General features: G+C 49.6%; 1 long non-coding RNA gene across 1 annotated transcript in view; it reads left to right on the top strand.

Annotated features, from left to right (window-relative positions):
• The first annotated feature begins 3,511 nt into the window (after positions 1–3,511).
• Positions 3,512–17,572, top strand: part of LOC125962760 (uncharacterized) — a 35,593-nt gene continuing 21,532 nt past the window's right edge. Inside the window, exons 1-2 of the long non-coding RNA XR_007474473.1 lie at positions 3,512–3,934; positions 5,122–5,190. This is a non-coding gene — a long non-coding RNA (uncharacterized LOC125962760). The remainder of the gene's footprint in view (positions 3,935–5,121; positions 5,191–17,572) is intronic.

The following is a 17,572-nucleotide window of genomic DNA, read 5'->3' as shown; positions in this document are numbered from 1 at the left end:
TCTTGTTTTCAATGCTGTGTCCACTCTGAGGTTTAGCCTGTGATGAAGAAGTGATGGTGTGTTAACTGTAGTGGGGACCTTTCTCCAGCATCACCAGCTATGAATATAACGTTGTGTAGAGAGAATGAAATACATTTTCCTACGAGTTAAGTCCCTTTATCTTCAGGACTATCTTTGAGTTGTGTGTTAGATTTCTCTTACAGATGAAAAAACTGAGCTTCACAGAGGTCGTTACTTGTCCCCAGGTTACAGAATTAGTGAACAAGTAAGCCTGCCTTTAAATTTGGGGCTTCCGACCCAACTGGCTCTGTGAAGCGGCCACGCTTTAAATACTAACATAGCAAACACCAACCACTACTATTTCGAGACACAGCCTTTGTGCTCTTGACCACTAAGATACACTGCGGGTGGCTTCTTCCTTCTCGAGCTCTCCTTTTCTCTGACCGTTTGTCAGACAGTGAGAGACAATTTGTGCAGAAGGTGAGAGCACGGGCTCTGTCTGGAGCTCGACTGCCTGGGTCAAGGTCTTCCGTACCAGCTCACTGGCTGTGTGGGCAGGTTACTCATCACGTCTGTGGTTGGGTTTCCTTATTTTTAAGGTGGGGATAATAACAGTAGCGACGTCCTTGGGCTCTTATAAGGATTAAAGGGGATAATACACAAAAGGCCTAGAAGGAGCCTTGAATCTGGGGAGCTCTCAGGCGATGTTTGTGTATCTCAGGTCTCAGCTCACACATCCAGGCCTCTCCTGGTGCAGGAGCCCCCCCCGGGCACCGGACACCCCTGCCCTCCGCCTGCGCCCCACCTTCCTGCCGCTTGGAGGTCCCCCCACCCCTGCACCTGGGGCTCGTCTGCTCCTTCGGGCCTTGGGCTCCAGGGCAGCACCTGGCTTGCAGCTGGCCCTCAGTGTGCGCTTGTTGAGTGGCTCTCTGTTTGCTGTGTTGGTTTCCCGTCCATAGGCCCTAGGAAATCCTGGTCCCTGAAACTCCATTCCCAAAGCTCCAGATATGATCCCGAATGACTCGTGAGTCTCCTCTTCTAGCCCTGACCCCTCTTTCCCCCTGTCTTTCCAGCTAACCATTAATAAAGCAAAATCCTGTAGGCCTCCCCAGCTCAGCCTGTTCTAAACCAAGCCCCCCTGCCCCGCCCCACCCCACCTTCTGTTTCAGGCCATCCCCAGCCTGGCTGACCACGTGGGTCTGCACCCACCCGTGGAGAAGCCTGGGAGAAAACCTGGACTCTTCCCTCCTCCGTCAGCCACGCAGGCGTGCCCGGGATGCAGGCTGGAGGTGTGGAGCCAGCTTTTGGCCAGCCTCCTGACTCCTGAGCTCACGCCCTGACCTCAGACATTCTCCAGCGTCAGGGTCACGACCCCCAGTTTGGCCCCAGTAGTCGCAACAAACTTCCACCTGACGTCTCAGACCCTGTGCCTCTCACGCGGCCCCTCTTCTCCACCCTGTGACAAGTCTTCAGTATCTTTCTGAAATACAACTTTAGTCCTTTGACTCTGCTCTTAGAAACCATGGTTGGTTCCCTTTGCATCTTTTAGTCCAAACTCCGCACGTCGCGTGAAGCCCCTCCTCGGTCTTTTCCTTCTCTCCCCTCTCCTGCCCGGCTGCACCTCTGCCCCCAGGTCTCCTGCTAGACCAGGTGAAGAGGCGGGCGCAGCGCAGGCCACGCGGGGCCTAGAGCACCCTCCCTCCCCTTTGCCTACTGACATCGTTTCGTCCTTCCACATTCAGCTCACAAGCACATCCTCTGCGAAGCCTTTCAAAGAGGGCTCCCAGCAGCCCGTCTCACCAAGGCGCGGGGGGCCCATCATCTGGGGGAACCCGTTTCTCAATCAGAAGGGCAGTTCCCACAGCCCCCGGAGACAGAAGGTTGGACCAGGCCCAGGAGAACCACAGGAGATCGTTCCCTTTCGCCCCTCTCCGCCCCGTGAAGGGGCCCGGAAGGCCCTTCCCAGGCAGGGACTTGTCGGCCTTCTCCGGGTCTGCCCAGGCTGGCCCGATGCCCAACGCAGCCAGTGTTTGCCAAATGTATAAGGATGACACCAGACCAGAGAGCCTAAGATTTGAATGGATCCAACTCTCAGGTGTAAACTCCTCCAAACAACCAACCAACCAACAGACCAGTGGAAGCCCTTGGTTGAAATCTTGGCTTTATCACTAGAACAATTCGCTTCTCTTAGGCTCCACTTCCTCGTCTGTAAAATGGGGATAACTGGAACCGCCTCCAGGGGTGGCTGAGAAGATTATAGGAGCGAATGGAAGGATATTAGCCAGCGTGGGGCCTGGCTAAGGAGTCTTTGTTTCAGACAAAGATGTGTGTAGCTCATCACTCTAAACAGGACCTGGGAGACAAGATCATGTCCTAAAATAACTTTTTAAAGTTAGACTTTCATTGGGAATTTTAAAAGTTAAGACAGTTAAGAATGTCACTAATATTTCCAACAGCTTTCCCCTAAGAAGATGCATTCAACTACATCTTAAAGTACTCTTTGACTTTTCACCGTACAATTAGCAGTTGGGCTGGGGGTGGCGGGTGGGATCCACCTCTTGTTTTGCTGCACTTTTGTGTTTTATCAGCTCTGTTTGATCGCAGACCCGGCCGGCCATAGGGGTCACTTGGGCGAGTGTTTTAGAGATTCCTGGGCCCTACCCCACACCTACTGAATCACAACAGGGAGCCGGAAGGGGACCGTAAATCTATATTTATAAAAATCTCCTCTGTGGTTTTGATCATCTGCAAGGTTTGGGAACCACTAACACACAGACCACTAGAAAAGCCTAGGGTTCAATATTCTTGGCTTTATCGTCTGTGTAATTAAAAAAAACCCACAAAACTAGTTTATTTGCCTTTTCGTAAACAAGATTCGATCTCTCCAGGCCTGTTTTATCTTAACTGTTTATCCTGCTGGTGGAAAAAACTGGCTCCACTTCAACAATAGGAGAAGGAAAGGTGCAAACCTCACCGTCTTCTCAACATTTTTAACACCAGGGGGCTATTTCCCCCGCGTCCTACTGGGGCAATTTAAATGCTAATGCAGTTAAGTCCAACAATCATTTTAGCAATCAGATTAGAATTGTTTTTTATGAAAATCTTATTTCTCTTTTCTCCGTTCTATATTTATTTTATTCTATTCTATTTTTTTTTGCTAGAGAGGCGTATGTTTCGATTCTTTGACATTTCAAACCTTAAATTAAAAAACAAAAGATCCCACCCTGATATCTTCTCAGCAGTATTTGCAGGAGGACAGGAAGGGATCCACCCTGTAAACCTGAGGTCTGCAGTTTGAATGTGCTGAGTCACCTGGTCTTTGCTGAGTCAAATGTTTTGCACCCAGGGAAAGTACTGCAGACAAACTGTGAGCTGGTATGTGGCTAATTTAAATGCCAGTAAGAAAACTGGAAAGGGCTATTGCATCGATACAGAGTGACTTAGTATTAACTTTAAAACTTGTCTTTGGAGATTTCTAACAGCCTGGTAAGTGCTCTTTCTGATCGGTAATGTGCTGGTGAAATTCTTTAAATACTTCTTCCCGTTCTTAGAAAGGGAAAACAAATATAAATGGTATAGCAGTTGTCTCGTGTGGTTTAGAGAACAGGAGAAAATTCGTCTTGGCCATTATTCTGAAGTTTTGCATAATTAAGCTTCTTGAATTAGTTTGAAATAAGTAATAACAAACAAACAAAATATAGTAGTGAACCAGATATTGATAGTTGATATCTAACTGTAGTTGAGCTGTTCGGAAGTCTGTTTTCCTATTTTGATCATGTAGTTGGAGAGCCCGTGAGCAGGTATGACTACAACTGTACTAACAGCGGAAGTGGCAGGAAGCTGCCGTTTCCTTCGAACCAGAAGGAAAGTTTATAGAACTCCTGATGGGAACGTGGACTACAGATGGAGATAAAAGTCGGAATAATTTGTATTTGTAAGTGCTATTTTATTTTCACACTCTAAAGGTGGTTCCTTTAAAGTTAGTATCTGGGAATAAAGAGAGTGCACACATTCCAGGAAGTCAGAAATGTCTATTCACCGGTATTAACCAACACCCTAAAGTCATTTCACAAGGTGGAAATTTACCATGGGGCCAGTTTACGTGGTCATCCTCCAGCGTGTTTGCGTCACGAGTGGGGAGCGGCCTCTAGTCTCTGCGTGGCTGAGCCCTGGTGACAGTGTCCCTGAACCCATCTGTGAAGTGACACAGACGCTGCCCTGGGTGCCTGCTTCTTACGCCGGCCACGGTGCCAGGTGCGTCCACTGCCTTCTCCATCCCGGCCTCAGTCACCTACAGAGGTACAACCTGTACATTTTTTTTCCTGTTTTTTTTTGGCCGCACCCTGTGGCATGCGGGATCTCAGTTCCCCAACCAGGGATCGAACCCTTGCCCCCTGCATTGGGAGCGTGGAGTCTTAACCACTGGACCACGAGGGAAGTCCCGAGCAGCTTGTACTTTTAATACCTTCAAGCCGAGTGTATGAAAACTCAGAGACTAAGTCATACCCACAGGACCCCTTGCCGTGGTAGAGTGAGAGTTTGCACCCAGGCAGGACCCTAAGCCCTGATGTCCCCGTGGAGAGCACCTCTAGCTCGTAAACGTGACTACTCACCGGCCAGTAATGTTAAACTATGGGAAGAACGTCCTCAGTGGGTTGGAATCCTTGCTTTCTCTCAGTGAGCAATTTAGGGGGAAACGGCAGAAGAGCTGCAAATAACCACCCAGGAGGCCGGAGGGGCTCAGGGAAAGATTCTAACTTAGTGAGTTTTCTGCTCAGAGCTAGTGTGTAATTCACAGGGCTGAAGACGTGAACTGGATTGAAAATCTGCTGTGTTTTTTTCCCAGCTTAGGTTGATGGCCATAATACAATGACTTGGCAGTAAGAGAACAAACAAACAAAAACCCTAGGCTACCTGCCTTTCATTTGACTCCGTCTGGAACCGGAGGCAAGCAGATATTGCCGCAGGCAGGGCAAGGACGCGGAGTGCCAGCGGTCAGCCGGGCCTGACCCGGTGCAGACGGGCGTCAGGCAGACACGGCTCTGAGTCTCAGTGGTTAGGAGCCTGGTGAGCTGGGACAGTTGATTTGACGCCTGTGAAATTTGGATGGTTTCTTCACAGGTCCTAGCGTGGGCTGGAGGAGACGCGCAGCAAGGTGGATGTTCTCCTCTCACATCCTCAGAGGCCCAGGTATGACCAGTCCTGAGACAGAGCATCCCGGGAGACCCTTGGAGGGGAGGGATGCTCTGAGGCGGGCGCCTGCATCTGAGTCCGTGGTCAGCTCAGGGCGGAGCTCCTTGAGCAGAAGAGATGTGAGCAAAGAGCTGAAGTCGTGGAGTGAATTACCCGTGCGGGGGTCTCGGTGGGAGGGGTTTCCAGGCAGAGGAAACAGCTGAGGCAAAACAGGAAATTGCCTACTGGCAAGATTTAAGAAGAACAAGGGACGCAGTGTGGCTGGAACAGAGTGAGTGAGGCGGAGAGTAGTAGAGGGGGAGGTCAGAAAGGCCAGGCAGTCAGACTGTTCCCTCTCCAGGACTGTTACTCGAGGGCAGTACGGAGTCTCTGCTGGGCTTTGAGCTGAGGAGGTGATGAGGTTTTCAAAAGATCACTCTGCTGGCTTGTGTTGAGAATCAAGCCTGAAGCAGGGAGGCCCGTTAGGAGAGGAGCCAGGGCAGTAATCCTGGCAGGAGAGGGGGAGGGATCTGCCCGGGGCTCGTGACAGCAGAGGGGGTGAGAAGTGATCAGGTCCTGGGTATGTGTTGAAGGTAGAGCCAGCGGGATTTCTCAGGGGCTAGACGTGGGATGTTTCAGGCATGAGCGTCTGTGGGGATGGAGTGTGCCAGCACGTGGAATGGGGAAGGAGATGTAGATGCAGGTCTGGGGGGAGACCAGGACTTCATCTGTGTCCACGTTGAGATGTCCCCTGGGCATCCAGGGGGGAAGGGAGGGGTCTGTCTGGTGACACACATTTGGAAATTATCAACATATAAATGTTTAAAGCCTGGAGACTTAACAGAGACTGCTAAGGGGGTGTGGATAGAGAAGAGAAGGGGTCAAAGGGCTGGGCTTTGGGGCACGCCAACCCTGAGAGTCCTGGAAGAAGAGTGGGGTCAGCAGAGGAGACTTGAGACGGGGCTCCCAGGGAGCTTGTGGGCAAGAGGAGCGGGGGGAGACTGGACGTGAGGCTGGAGGACAGGTGTCCCCAACTTGCAGTGGATGTGGACGCTCCATGTAAGACTTTGGTTGTTTCTTTCAAGGTGATGGCGGCTGGGTGTACTGAGACCTTGCTCTCATTTGCCATGTGCGGGGCACTTCGCTAAGCACATGACGTACCTTTAATCACTTAATCTTTATACATGCCCTGTAAGAAAGGGAGTGTCCTTATCTTCTGTAGTTGAGGGAACTGGCTCCCAGGGGTCAGAGATGTCACTCAAGGTTATCTTCCAGTAACTGCTGGTAACTGTCCAGGTGGTCCTATTCCAGGGTCCCTCCTTTTAACCACTAGCCTGTCTTCTCCTGGGTCTGGCCCTTCTCAGCCAGGGGTCAGAGGGTCAGAAGCTGAGGCTTGCGTCCTTTGCCTGGCGACACCTGGCTTCACTCTGTCCCCCAGAGGAGGTGCTTTACAGGCAGAGGAAACGGTGTCTAGTAGGACGGGGCGGGGGGGGGGGGGGGGGCTTGATGGGATTTGCTTTGATGCACTGGTGCCGGCGGCAGCAGCGTGGGGAGAGGCGATGAGGGTGCTTGGGAGCTGGGGAGGGAGATAGATTTGGGGCAGGTCAGCTCAGCTCTTGAGGGGCCTGAGGGCTGACGGAGCCGTGCAGCAGTCGGTGAAGGAAATGGGGTCGGCGGTGCGGGCGAGGGAAGCAATTCCAGATGTTCATCACCCATGTATATACCCTCTTCTGAAATGGATCCCCTGAGAACAAGTCCGTCTCCCACTCTGCAGGAAAAGGGCACATCTCTTTGCCTGGCGTGTTCTGGGGCATGTGTAAAAAAAAAAAACCCTGGGCTCCAGACAAAGGAGTGGTGCATGAGGGCCTGGAGGTGCTTCCTGGCAAGTCAGGTGGTTTGGGCTGCTTGCTTTTACCACGTTGTGGGGACTGAAATGTAATTTTGTGTGTGTGTGTGGCTGCACCGCGCCGCCTGTGGGATCTTATTTCCCTGACCGGGGATCGAACCCGTGGCCCCTGAAGTGGAAGCACAGAGTCTTACCACTGGACTGCCAGGGAATTCCCTAAATGTGATTTTTGAGTAGAGATGACAAAGTGATTCTGGGGCTGTGACGTACACAGATTTCAAAGATATGACTAACGCTGCTCTGAGTAGAATACTTCATTATTTCACTTATTATTATTATTTTGGCCGCACCATGTGGCTTGCGGGATCTTAGTTTCCCAACCAGGGACTGAACCGGAGCCCCGGCAGTGAAAGCACAGTGTCCTAACCACTGGACCGCCAGGGAATTCCTGCTTCCCTTACTTATTTGAAAAGAGTTTCTCAGGGATCGTGTCTCTAAAAAGAAAAGCAGTGATGCCAGGTTATGCCAAAATGTTTCATTGTAATAATGAGGCATCCACAGACCCATGAGCTAATCATTGGAAAATAAACCCAGTTCCTCTCATTAAGAGATGTATTTCCAATAAGATCTTATCTTTTATGTGTAATAATTGTCAAAGTTTGCAATATACTTATGATGATTTGATTAATTGGAATTTACTGCTGCTCAATCCAGAAGAATTTTTTGTGTGTACTTAATGAATTATGGTCACAGAAACTTTTTATTTATTTATTTTTTAAATATTTATTTATTTATTTTTGGCTGCGTTGGGTCTTCGTTGCTGCATGCGGGTTTCTCTAGTTGCGGCGAGCGGGGGCCACTCTTCGTTGCGGTGCGCAGGCTTCTCATTGCGGTGGCTTCTCTTGTTGCGGAGCACGGGCTCTAGGCGCGCGGGCTTCAGTAGTTGTGATGCGTGGGCTCAGTAGTTGTGGCGCTCGTAAATTTTAGTTTTGAATTGTGTACACAGTTTGTGGATGAGATCCATGAAAAGGTTATCGATAAAAGATGTTGAAACATAAAAATAAATTTGGTTTAAAATCTGTAACACAAAGCCTTGTAGAAGAATGTCTATAGCGGCATTATTCATAATAGCCAAAACATAGAAACAAGCCAAATGTCCACCAACTGATGAATGACTCAACAAAATGTGGTCTATCTGTCTAGTAGAATATTATTGGAAAATAAAAAGGAATAAGAATGGATCATGCTACAACAAGGACGAGTCTTGGAAACATTATGCTACATGAAAGAAGCCAGTCACAAAAGACCACATATTGTGTAATCGCATGTGTATGAAATGTCCAGAGTAAGCAAACCTATAGACAGAAAATAGACTAGTGGTTGCTCAGGACTGTGGCAGGGACCGGGGGATGGGGAGTGACTGCCAATGGGGACGGGATTTCTTTGGGGGTAATGAAAGTGTTTTAAAAGTGACTGTGGTGATAGATGCACAAGTCTGTGATTATGCTAACAACCATGCAATTGTACACCTCAAATGGATAATTGTATAATATGTGACTTACCTGTCAATAAAACTGTTAAAAAAATCTGTGGGGTAAGTGGAGTGGAAATGGAAGTTAAAACAGGAAAAAAGAATGATGTACCATTTCTAGCCTTACTAAAAAGATTTGTGCATGTGCAAAACACAATTAACAAGATGCTTTGCAGCCATTGAAACTTGGGTTAAAACAATGTGATGCCAAAAGCAGACATCGTCTAGGGGCGTGCAGTTTGTATTTTAGGGGATTCACGATCGAAAGAGCTTGAAGCCCAATGGATTAGATCTCCTAAAGACAATGGCTAGATTGAGTGAGACCAAAGACTGAAGAAGGAGAATTAGAAACACCAGCCTTGGGAATTCCCTGGCGGTCCAGCTGTTAGGACTCGGTGCTTTCACTACTGGAGCCAGGGTTCAATCCCTGGTTGGGGAACTAAGATCCCACAAACGACGCATGCAGGAGAAACTAAGAGTGGGGAGGAGAGTGGGGGGGGCAGTTTCCAGGTGGAGGGGGTGTCAGACATCCCTTGGGATTATTCCGGCCAAAGATGCAAAGCCATCCTCGGGGACCAGTTGGCAATGATGAGGTCATCGACCTGGCACCATCCGTTTTAATAAACTAGTTGCAGTCCAGTGCAGAGCTGGTGGCTGGAAGCAGAGTTTAGGGAGGTCAGAGGAGGTAGAAAGATGGAGGAAGTGAAGACCTCGACCTCGGACCTCGCTCTTCAGAAGTTGGAACAGATAACGGGGCAGAAATTTGGTAACTGGGGAGAAGTGGGGTAAAGGTAGTTGCTGCTACTCTAAGGATGCAATCAGTTTGAGCATGTTTGCTTCTCACCAGGTGAGAAGCTGGTGAGAGAGAGTGAAGTGGAGGAGAGACGTTCATCCCCGCAATGTGCAGGGCGTCCTGCAGATCAGCCAGGCGGAGAGGACGCCTCCCGTGACCGCAGAGCTCCCAGCAGCTGGGGCGCCATGGCGCTAAGGGAGCCCCGTGGGAATCTCCCTGTTCTCCGCTACTTCAGACACCCCACTCCCCAAATGGCCTATCTCCACACAGCCCACGTTCAACGGGCGGGTGTTTAGGCTACGACAGGATGCGGATGGGGCGCGAGGAGTGATACGCTTGCTCGGCAGTCTTTAATTGGACTGCGGGTAAGAGCTGTTCCTCAGTATCTTGGGTTGGAGGGAACAGAAGTGCTCAAGTGAACACTTCTACTCACTTAGCTCATTTGAATGATGCTGGAAGTTAGAAGCGGATCCGCCTCCAGTGCTAAAGGCAATGGTCCAAGGGTGGAGGCATGGGAGCTGCCCTCGTCCGAGCCCGCCCCATCCCCCAACCCTCTGGCCACATGAATCATGGTCCAGTGTGCAGCCCGAGACTAGGCGTCCTGTGAGGACACACAGGGCCCCCCGCGGTGCTGTTTTGTCCCTCCAGTTCACTTGACCCCCTTGCAGCATTTTTACACTCTTAGAAAATGCTCTCGACAATAACTGCCCCAACAAGAGAGAAGAAAGGAGGTGTTTGTTTAGGAACAGGAAGAGAGAGGCGCGGTCGGGACGAGGCAGCTCGCCTTAGTATCCGCGGCAGCGCGAGGAAAGAGACCGAGCAAAGGGAATCTCTTGTCACTCACGTATCTGGAGCCGCACGGCCCATTTGAAGGTCACCTTGCACGTGGCAAGGTCACGGCAAGGGAACTGATGTCCTCCCCGTATGGCCCCTGAATCTTCTCTATTCTCTTTCCATGGTTTTGTGTTAATGCTTGGAGAATTGAAGACTGTGTTGTAAGGCGGCCAGGGAACGATGTGGTTCCAGGTAGATGTATTTGAAGCCCCTTGGCCGTCCGTGAACAGCCTTCCAGGCTCTACTTGGGTGTCAGCATGCTAGTAGTAATGGTAACAATTATTAGCAGGAGAAATTATTTATCTTTGTTTGTTTTTTTAAAATATTTATTTATTTATTTGTTTGCCTCGGGTCTTAGTTGAGGCACGTGGGACCTTTAGTTGCGGCGTGTGGGCTTCTCTCCAGTTGTGGCGTGTGGGCTCTAGGGCCCACCGGCTTAGTTGCCCTGCGGCATGTGGGATCTTAAGTTTCCCTACCAGGGATTGAACCTGCGTCCCCTGCATTTGGAAGGCAGATTCTTAACCACTGGACCACCAGGGAAGTCCCTTATCTTTGTTTTTGAATTGATACTTAGTATTGTCATTGTTATTGTTACAGTGTTTTGGAGCTGGATATTAAGTTCCCTCTGTGTGTTAGGAGCCTTGAGACACAAAGATAAATGGTACACGGCCTCTCTAAACAGCAGTTCTTATCCAGGCGGCCACGGATCCTTGTCCTTGGTTGGAATTCAGGGACTTTGTGAACTTGGATGGAGAAAAGATTACATGTTCAGTAACCTCCAGCTGTGATGTCGTAGTTCCTTCAGAGATGAATGGTGATGGAAAACCACAGTAGTATCAGCTGTCCCTGTGACTGTCACCGGGAAATTACACGTATTTTCATGTCGTGTTAGAGCTGTTTGCAGCTCTCTTGAAATATCGTTCATACGTATCACTACTTTGAAATAATGTTAGTTATTTGACCTACCACTAGACCTTGGCATTGAATGAAAAGGCACAGATGTTACGTATTACATCACATATGTATTTTCATGTTTTGATAACTAGTTCGTAATCAACTTTCTGCATATGCCTGTGTATTTTACCTGATTCTTTTTTTTTTTTCTTTTTTTGGCCGAACCGTGCGGCTTGTGGGATGTCAGTTCCCTGACCAGGGATTGAACCCAGGCCCTTGGCAGTGAGGGTGACGAGTCCTAACCACTCGAGCACCAGGGAACTCCCTTTACTTGATTCTGAAGAGGTTTCACAAGGCTGCCGAAGGAAACCAGGGCACAGAAAAGGTTAAGAACCCCTTTAGGTGTACAGTCTGGGGCGGCGGCTAGGGGGACCAGAAGCCTGAACAGATAAAGTCGTAAGAAGTGGTGAGTGGCGGTGAGAAAAATACCCAGGAGCCACGGGGACCCGAGGAGGGACTGTGCTCAGCCTCAGGGGCCCCTTCTGGAGAGCTCTGAGCTGCACCTGGAAGGAGGAGTGAAGAGGAGAGAGACACAGGAGGTCGTTTCCAGGGAGGGAGCAGATTGGGTGCGGGGGCTATGGAGAAGCGAGGAGTACTGGGGCTAAGTGCTGAGTACTGTGCTGAGTCCCGGAGGCTACGGAATGACTCAGAGACAGCCGAGGGGGTCGGTAAGCTCACTTTTTAAAACTAACTAATTAATTAATTTTTGGCTGCTTTGGGTCTTCGTTGCGGTGCATGGGCTTCTCATTGCAGTGGCTTCTCTTGTTGCGGAGCACGGGCTCTAGACACGCGGGCTTCAGTAGTTGTGGCTCGCGGGCTCAGTGGTTGTGGCATGTGGGCTCCAGAACGCAGGCTCAGTAGTCGTGGCTCACGAGCTTAGTTGCTCTGCGGCATGTGGGATCTTCCCGGACCAGGGCTCGAACCCGTGTCCCCTGCATTGGCAGGCAGATTCTCAACCACTGTGCCACCAGGCAAGTCCTAAGCTCATTTTTAGAACCATTTTTAATGGGGCAGGGTGGACAGCGTTCACTTTTCTTGGAGAAATTCAATGGCATAATAAGATTTTTCAGAACAGCATCACTGACGTGTAATTCACGTGCAATCAATGCACGTATGTGGTAAGTTGTGACGTAGGTATCCACCGTGAAAACATCACAGTCAAGGTAAGGAATGCCTCCATCATGCCTCCCCCCACAGAGTGTCCTGCAGCCCTCCGGCCTCCCATCCCCAGCACTTGCTCATCCACTTGTGTCATGGAGACCTGTCTGCTTTTCTAGAGTTTTATGTGATGGACTCATAACCCACATCCTCTTTCTGGCCGGGCTTCTTGCACTCTGTGTAACACGTTTGAGACTCAGCCAGGCTGTTATAAATCACCAGTTCATTCCTTCTTGCCGCCGAGTAATTTGTGTGCTTTAAAAAAGGGAAAAACCGGGGCTTCCCTGGTGGCACAGTGGTTGGGAGTCTGCCTGCCGATGCAGGGGACGCGGGGTCGTGCCCCGGTCCGGGGAGATCCCACATGCCGCGGCGCGGCTGGGTCCGTGAGCCATGGCCGCTGAGCCTGCGCTGAGCCTGCGCGTCCGGAGCCTGTGCTCTGCAGCGGGAGAGGCCACAGCGGTGAGAGGCCTGCAAACAAACAAACAAACAAACAAACCCAAAGCCTGGTTTTCATAACAAAATGTAAAAAGGGAGCAAGTTTCCTAATCCTTATCAAATGGGAACGTGGGTTTAAGATTATTGAGAAACGCTGCGTTGGAGTGTGGCCAGAGTGCGTTTCAGCCCTGGGTTCTCTTACCACCGTTGCTAAATTTGAGCACATTTGGAAATATTTTAGACCTGCAAGCAGGCAGCCCCGCAGGACGTGGAAACAAGCACTCAGCTGTCTCTGCAACCACAGGCTCTCTGATGAGAGGATTAGTGAAGAAACTGCCTGATGGAGTGTCTAAGAAGCATTCCGTGTGTCTTCTGCTGTCCTCACACCCTCCTCCTTTGGTAGATAAGGGGCAAGAGCTATTATCCATGTTGCACAAATAGGAAATGAGGTTCAGGGAGCGTGTGAGGATTGTTACTCAAGACGGAAGCGAGTTAGGGGCTGACTGGGCTGCCTGCTCCCCAGTCCCAGCCTTGCTGGAGGCTTGGCTGACGTTGGAAAGAAAAGTGCAATCATTTCACTTTCACTTTTGTCCGTGTTGGAGCTGTGATAGGATCTTTATACTGGAGGAGTTAAGGTTTTCTTTTCCCCCTTTCTTCTTAAAACTTTCCCCTTTCCACGGGGTTAGGGCCGGCATGTGTCGAGGATTCCACAGCCCAGTGCCCGTGTGGAGCGAGGCTCTTTTCCAAACATCGGGGGATGCCGAGCTGGGTAAACCCTGGAGGTTTCCCTGGAGTGAGTAGGACGGAAGGACCAAATGAGAATCAAACGGTGTGCCTTACCCTCTTCTGGGTCATGGAAGATTTGAGAATCTGGTGAAATCGTGGGTCCTCTTTCCCAGAAAAATGCACAGACGTGCACGCACATGATTTTGCAACGATTTCAGTGTTTAGACTCTCGAGAGCTGGTCTGTAGGAATGACCTCAGGGTGAGTAGTTTTGGCCTGAAGCGAAATAGTCATGCCTTCAGGGAAACACAAAGCCATAGTCACTGATGAGACAGCGATTCCAGATAAAGGCTGGGTGGGACTGGTGGGTTGGGTAGTGTTTAGATACACAGTCCTCTCTATCAAATAGGACTAATACCCACCCCCATCCCCCAACTAATACCCAATTGGGGTGGGGCGTTAGTCTCTGGGAGGCACGATTCCAGGCAGAGGGGGATGTCTGGGGGTGGGTGGGGGGAACAGTGGAAGTAGGAAAGCTCCAGGGAGCAGACATGCCCAGTTTGACTGGAGGAAGACTATGGAACTGTCAGAAACAACAATAGAAAAGGAGGGAGAGGTCATATTGTGGGTGAACTTGAAAGCAAGGTGAGTACTTCTCCCTGCCCCCCCCCGACTCCCCGTAAAATATTCTGTAATTCCTTTTATTTATTTATTTATTTAACGTCTTCATTGGAGTATAATTGCTTTACCAGGTCTTTTATTTATTTATTTATTTTTCAGGTGGAGGTTTGGGGTGTATATAGATGCATAATACATATTTATTGTCACAAATTAAGGATGTTGACAAAAATCAGAAATTCTCGTATACTATAATCTGATCTCTATTAACAGCTGACGTACTTTGTTCTAGTCGGCGAACATTCTTATCCCTCTCCCAGCTCCGAGCCGCCACCCCAGACAGAAAATAAATCCTGTGAATTTACCACAATTTGGATAACTCGTCTGTTGGTGTTCTTCACGTTTATTTAAGGCTCAGCATTATATCCAAGGATTTTTCTTTTTTTTGTGTGTGTGATACGCAGGCCTCTCACTGTTGTGGCCTCCCCCGTTGCGGAGCACAGGCTCCGGACGCGCAGGCTCAGCGGCCACGGCTCACGGACCCAGCCGCTCCGCGGCACGTGGGATCCTTCCGGACCGGGGCACGAACCCGTGTCCCCTGCATGGGCAGGCGGACTCTCAACCACTGCGCCACCAGGGAAGCCCCCAGATATTTCTTAATTTTTAAAACATTTACTATTTCTTAGGATAGATGCTTAGAGGGGGAATTACTGGGTCAGTGTATATAAACTTCTGTAGAAGCCTGAGTCAGTAGCTTTCTGGAGGGTTGGCTACCTGCTATCGGATTTTGTTCTGTTTATTTTGCTTATTTACTTTTTTCCTCTTGGTGTCCTGTGTCTGCTCCTTAGCCCATTTCTTAGATACTGGAGCCCCCCAGACCCCTGCCGCTCCTGGGCCTTTTCACTGATCCATTCTCTTCCCGATTTTCCTTGATGATCAGGCAGCCTGTGTTGAGTGCCTGTCATGCACCAAGCATTGTGTTTAACAATATTACACATAATTTTCAACACACCCCTGTTGCATAAGGATTCGTATCTTCCTTTCACGGATGTGGACTCAAAGCCGAAAGCTGCTTTCCCAAGGGGACGTCTCTGGGTCCGTCTCCCCAGGTCTGCATCTGTAGCTTCCCTCTCTCTACCCGGCTCCAGGGCAGCCCTCGCGTCACCAGCACAGATTCCACTTGGGGTTTCCATGGACACCAAACTGAGTCTGTCCACACTCACCTAACAACTCTGACCACCAGCCTGCCCCCATGACATCCCTGAGCCCATAGGTCACCCTTGATGATGTCTTTACTCTCCTGATTCACCCCACCTGGCTTTGTGCCTAAGTCTGGTGTTGGTCTCCATCCTCCAGCCTCGAGGAGATACCCCTATCTGAAGGCATCCCCCGCCTGGTCTGTCAGTGTGGGATCCCAGCTAGGTCTCTCTGCTTCTCTGTCCTGTAAACTCCCACCCCAGTTTCTCGGCTAACTCCGGGATGTCAGGACCGGGAGGTCTTAGTCTCTTCTCTTCCCCTCTCTGCCCACCACCTCCAGTGATGACCAGATTGTATTCTCATCTGATTCCTATTTGCTTTCCCATTTCCCCGAGTAAGGATTTTGAGGGCGGAGCCTGACCCACTCAATAGTCTTCGTGTTCCTGTGGACTTGACAGGTGGTTGGGAATCACGGTGTTGTCCCCGAGCTTCCGTGTGCTTAGCAGGATAGCTGCTCTGTCTGCCACGCGGAGCAAGTGGGCTTGAGACTTTGTATCTCTGACGTTATAAGAATGTACCGCGTTAAGTCCGTGAGTTAGAATTCGTTTCAATATAGTGTTCTGAATTGTTAAACTGTTGCCCCATTGTAATCAGATAGCTTTTGATAGGAACACAATCTCTCCCCCTTTTCCCCAGTTTAGTGGCTTCAAACAACCGAGTCTCTAGCTTGTGATTCTGAGGTCAGACTGTTCTGGTCTGGGCAACTCAGCTGATTTCTTCTGGGCGGGCGGCTGATCTAGAGCCAGCAGTGGGTTAGATGGTGGCCAGATAACCCAGGAGGGCCCTGCTGATGTGCCTGGCAATAGGCATGTGTCTCTCCTCCAGGAGGCTAGCTTGGGCTCATTCACATGGTGGTGTTAGGGCCCCAGGTGCAGTAACCACCTGCCCCCAGGGGTGGAGGGGATTAAAGCCACTGCTTGCATCACATTTGCTTCAAAAGTCACAGGACCAACAGAGATGCTAAGGGATGGGGAAAGAGACTCTGCCTTTTGATGGGAAGGACCTTGCTATGATTGCAAGAATATGGATGTAGGGAAAAGAATTTGTGGTCGTTTTTACAAACTACCTCACTGGTAATGGAATTCCGCAGTATCTGATAGATATTACGCACTTACCAGAAATCTGGAATTTTGGATAAATTATTGGCCACTTATACACATGTATACGTATTATATTTATTTTGCAAACAGGGTCAAAGCATGCGTAGAAAAAACTGACCTTCTCTTTCCAGGTCATCTTATTTTTGGATCTTTGATATTAGTGTTATGTAGAGCTAAGCTACTGCAGAGCTGTTAATAAAATGTCAACATCAGTACCTCAAATGCATTTTTGGAAAAGGGAGTTCTTGAAGAATACTGAATTCAATGTAGAACTGAATTAATTAAAACAGATGACCAAAGCCTAGTATTATTGGGCTGTTGCCTGGGGTGCATAAAAAGCTACAGAGGTTTGGTTTGCATTTTAAGAATACCTCATGCACGAAGCCTTTCCATATCTTCATGCTTCATTGTCACTTCTAAGGAAAACATCTACCGACTAGAATTACTTCATTTTTCTGAAGTTGTTTGCTTTTCATTGGTGGGGTTACAATTCAAGCTGCCTAACTTGATTTTACAGATAAGCAGCTGGATTTGGATGACAAAGCAGTGGCTGAAATAAGGAGTCAGGTGGACGGTGTTTATCATTTTTGCATGCGAGTGTCCAGCTATCCCACTAACGCTGACACATCAGCCTGTATGACATGAAGATGAATCAGGCAAAGCTCCCACCTCCAGGAGCTCGGTTGGTGTCGGGGAGGGAGAGTCTTGAGGACGGTCCTGGAAACACGCACTGATGAAATTTTGCAGGTTATGCAGTGGAGCCTCGGTTTTTTTTTTTAAATCCCTTCCCCCGTTCCTCCCTCCCTCCCTCCCTCCCCTCCCCTCCCCTCCCCCTCCCTCCCCTCCCCTCCCCCTCTCTCCCCCTCCCCTCCCCTCCCCTCCCCTCCCCTCCCCTCCCCTCCCCTCCCTCCCTTCTCCCCTTCCCCCCTCCCTTCCTTCCCTCCTTCCTTTGGAGCCTAGATTTTTAACATGGGTTCTTTTTTTAAAAAAATAAGTTTATTTATTTATTTTTGGCTGCATTGGGTATTCGTTGCTGCACGCGGGCTCTCTCTAGTTGCGGTGAGCAGGGGCTACTCTTCGTTGTGGTGCATGGGCTTCTCATTGCAGTGGCTTCTCTAGTTGCAGAGCACAGGCTCTAGGCACATGGGC

The sequence above is a fragment of the Orcinus orca genome, chromosome 1 (genome assembly GCF_937001465.1).
Source record: "Orcinus orca chromosome 1, mOrcOrc1.1, whole genome shotgun sequence".
Lineage (NCBI taxonomy): Eukaryota > Metazoa > Chordata > Mammalia > Artiodactyla > Delphinidae > Orcinus > Orcinus orca.
This window is presented reverse-complemented; position numbering and strand designations above follow the sequence as displayed.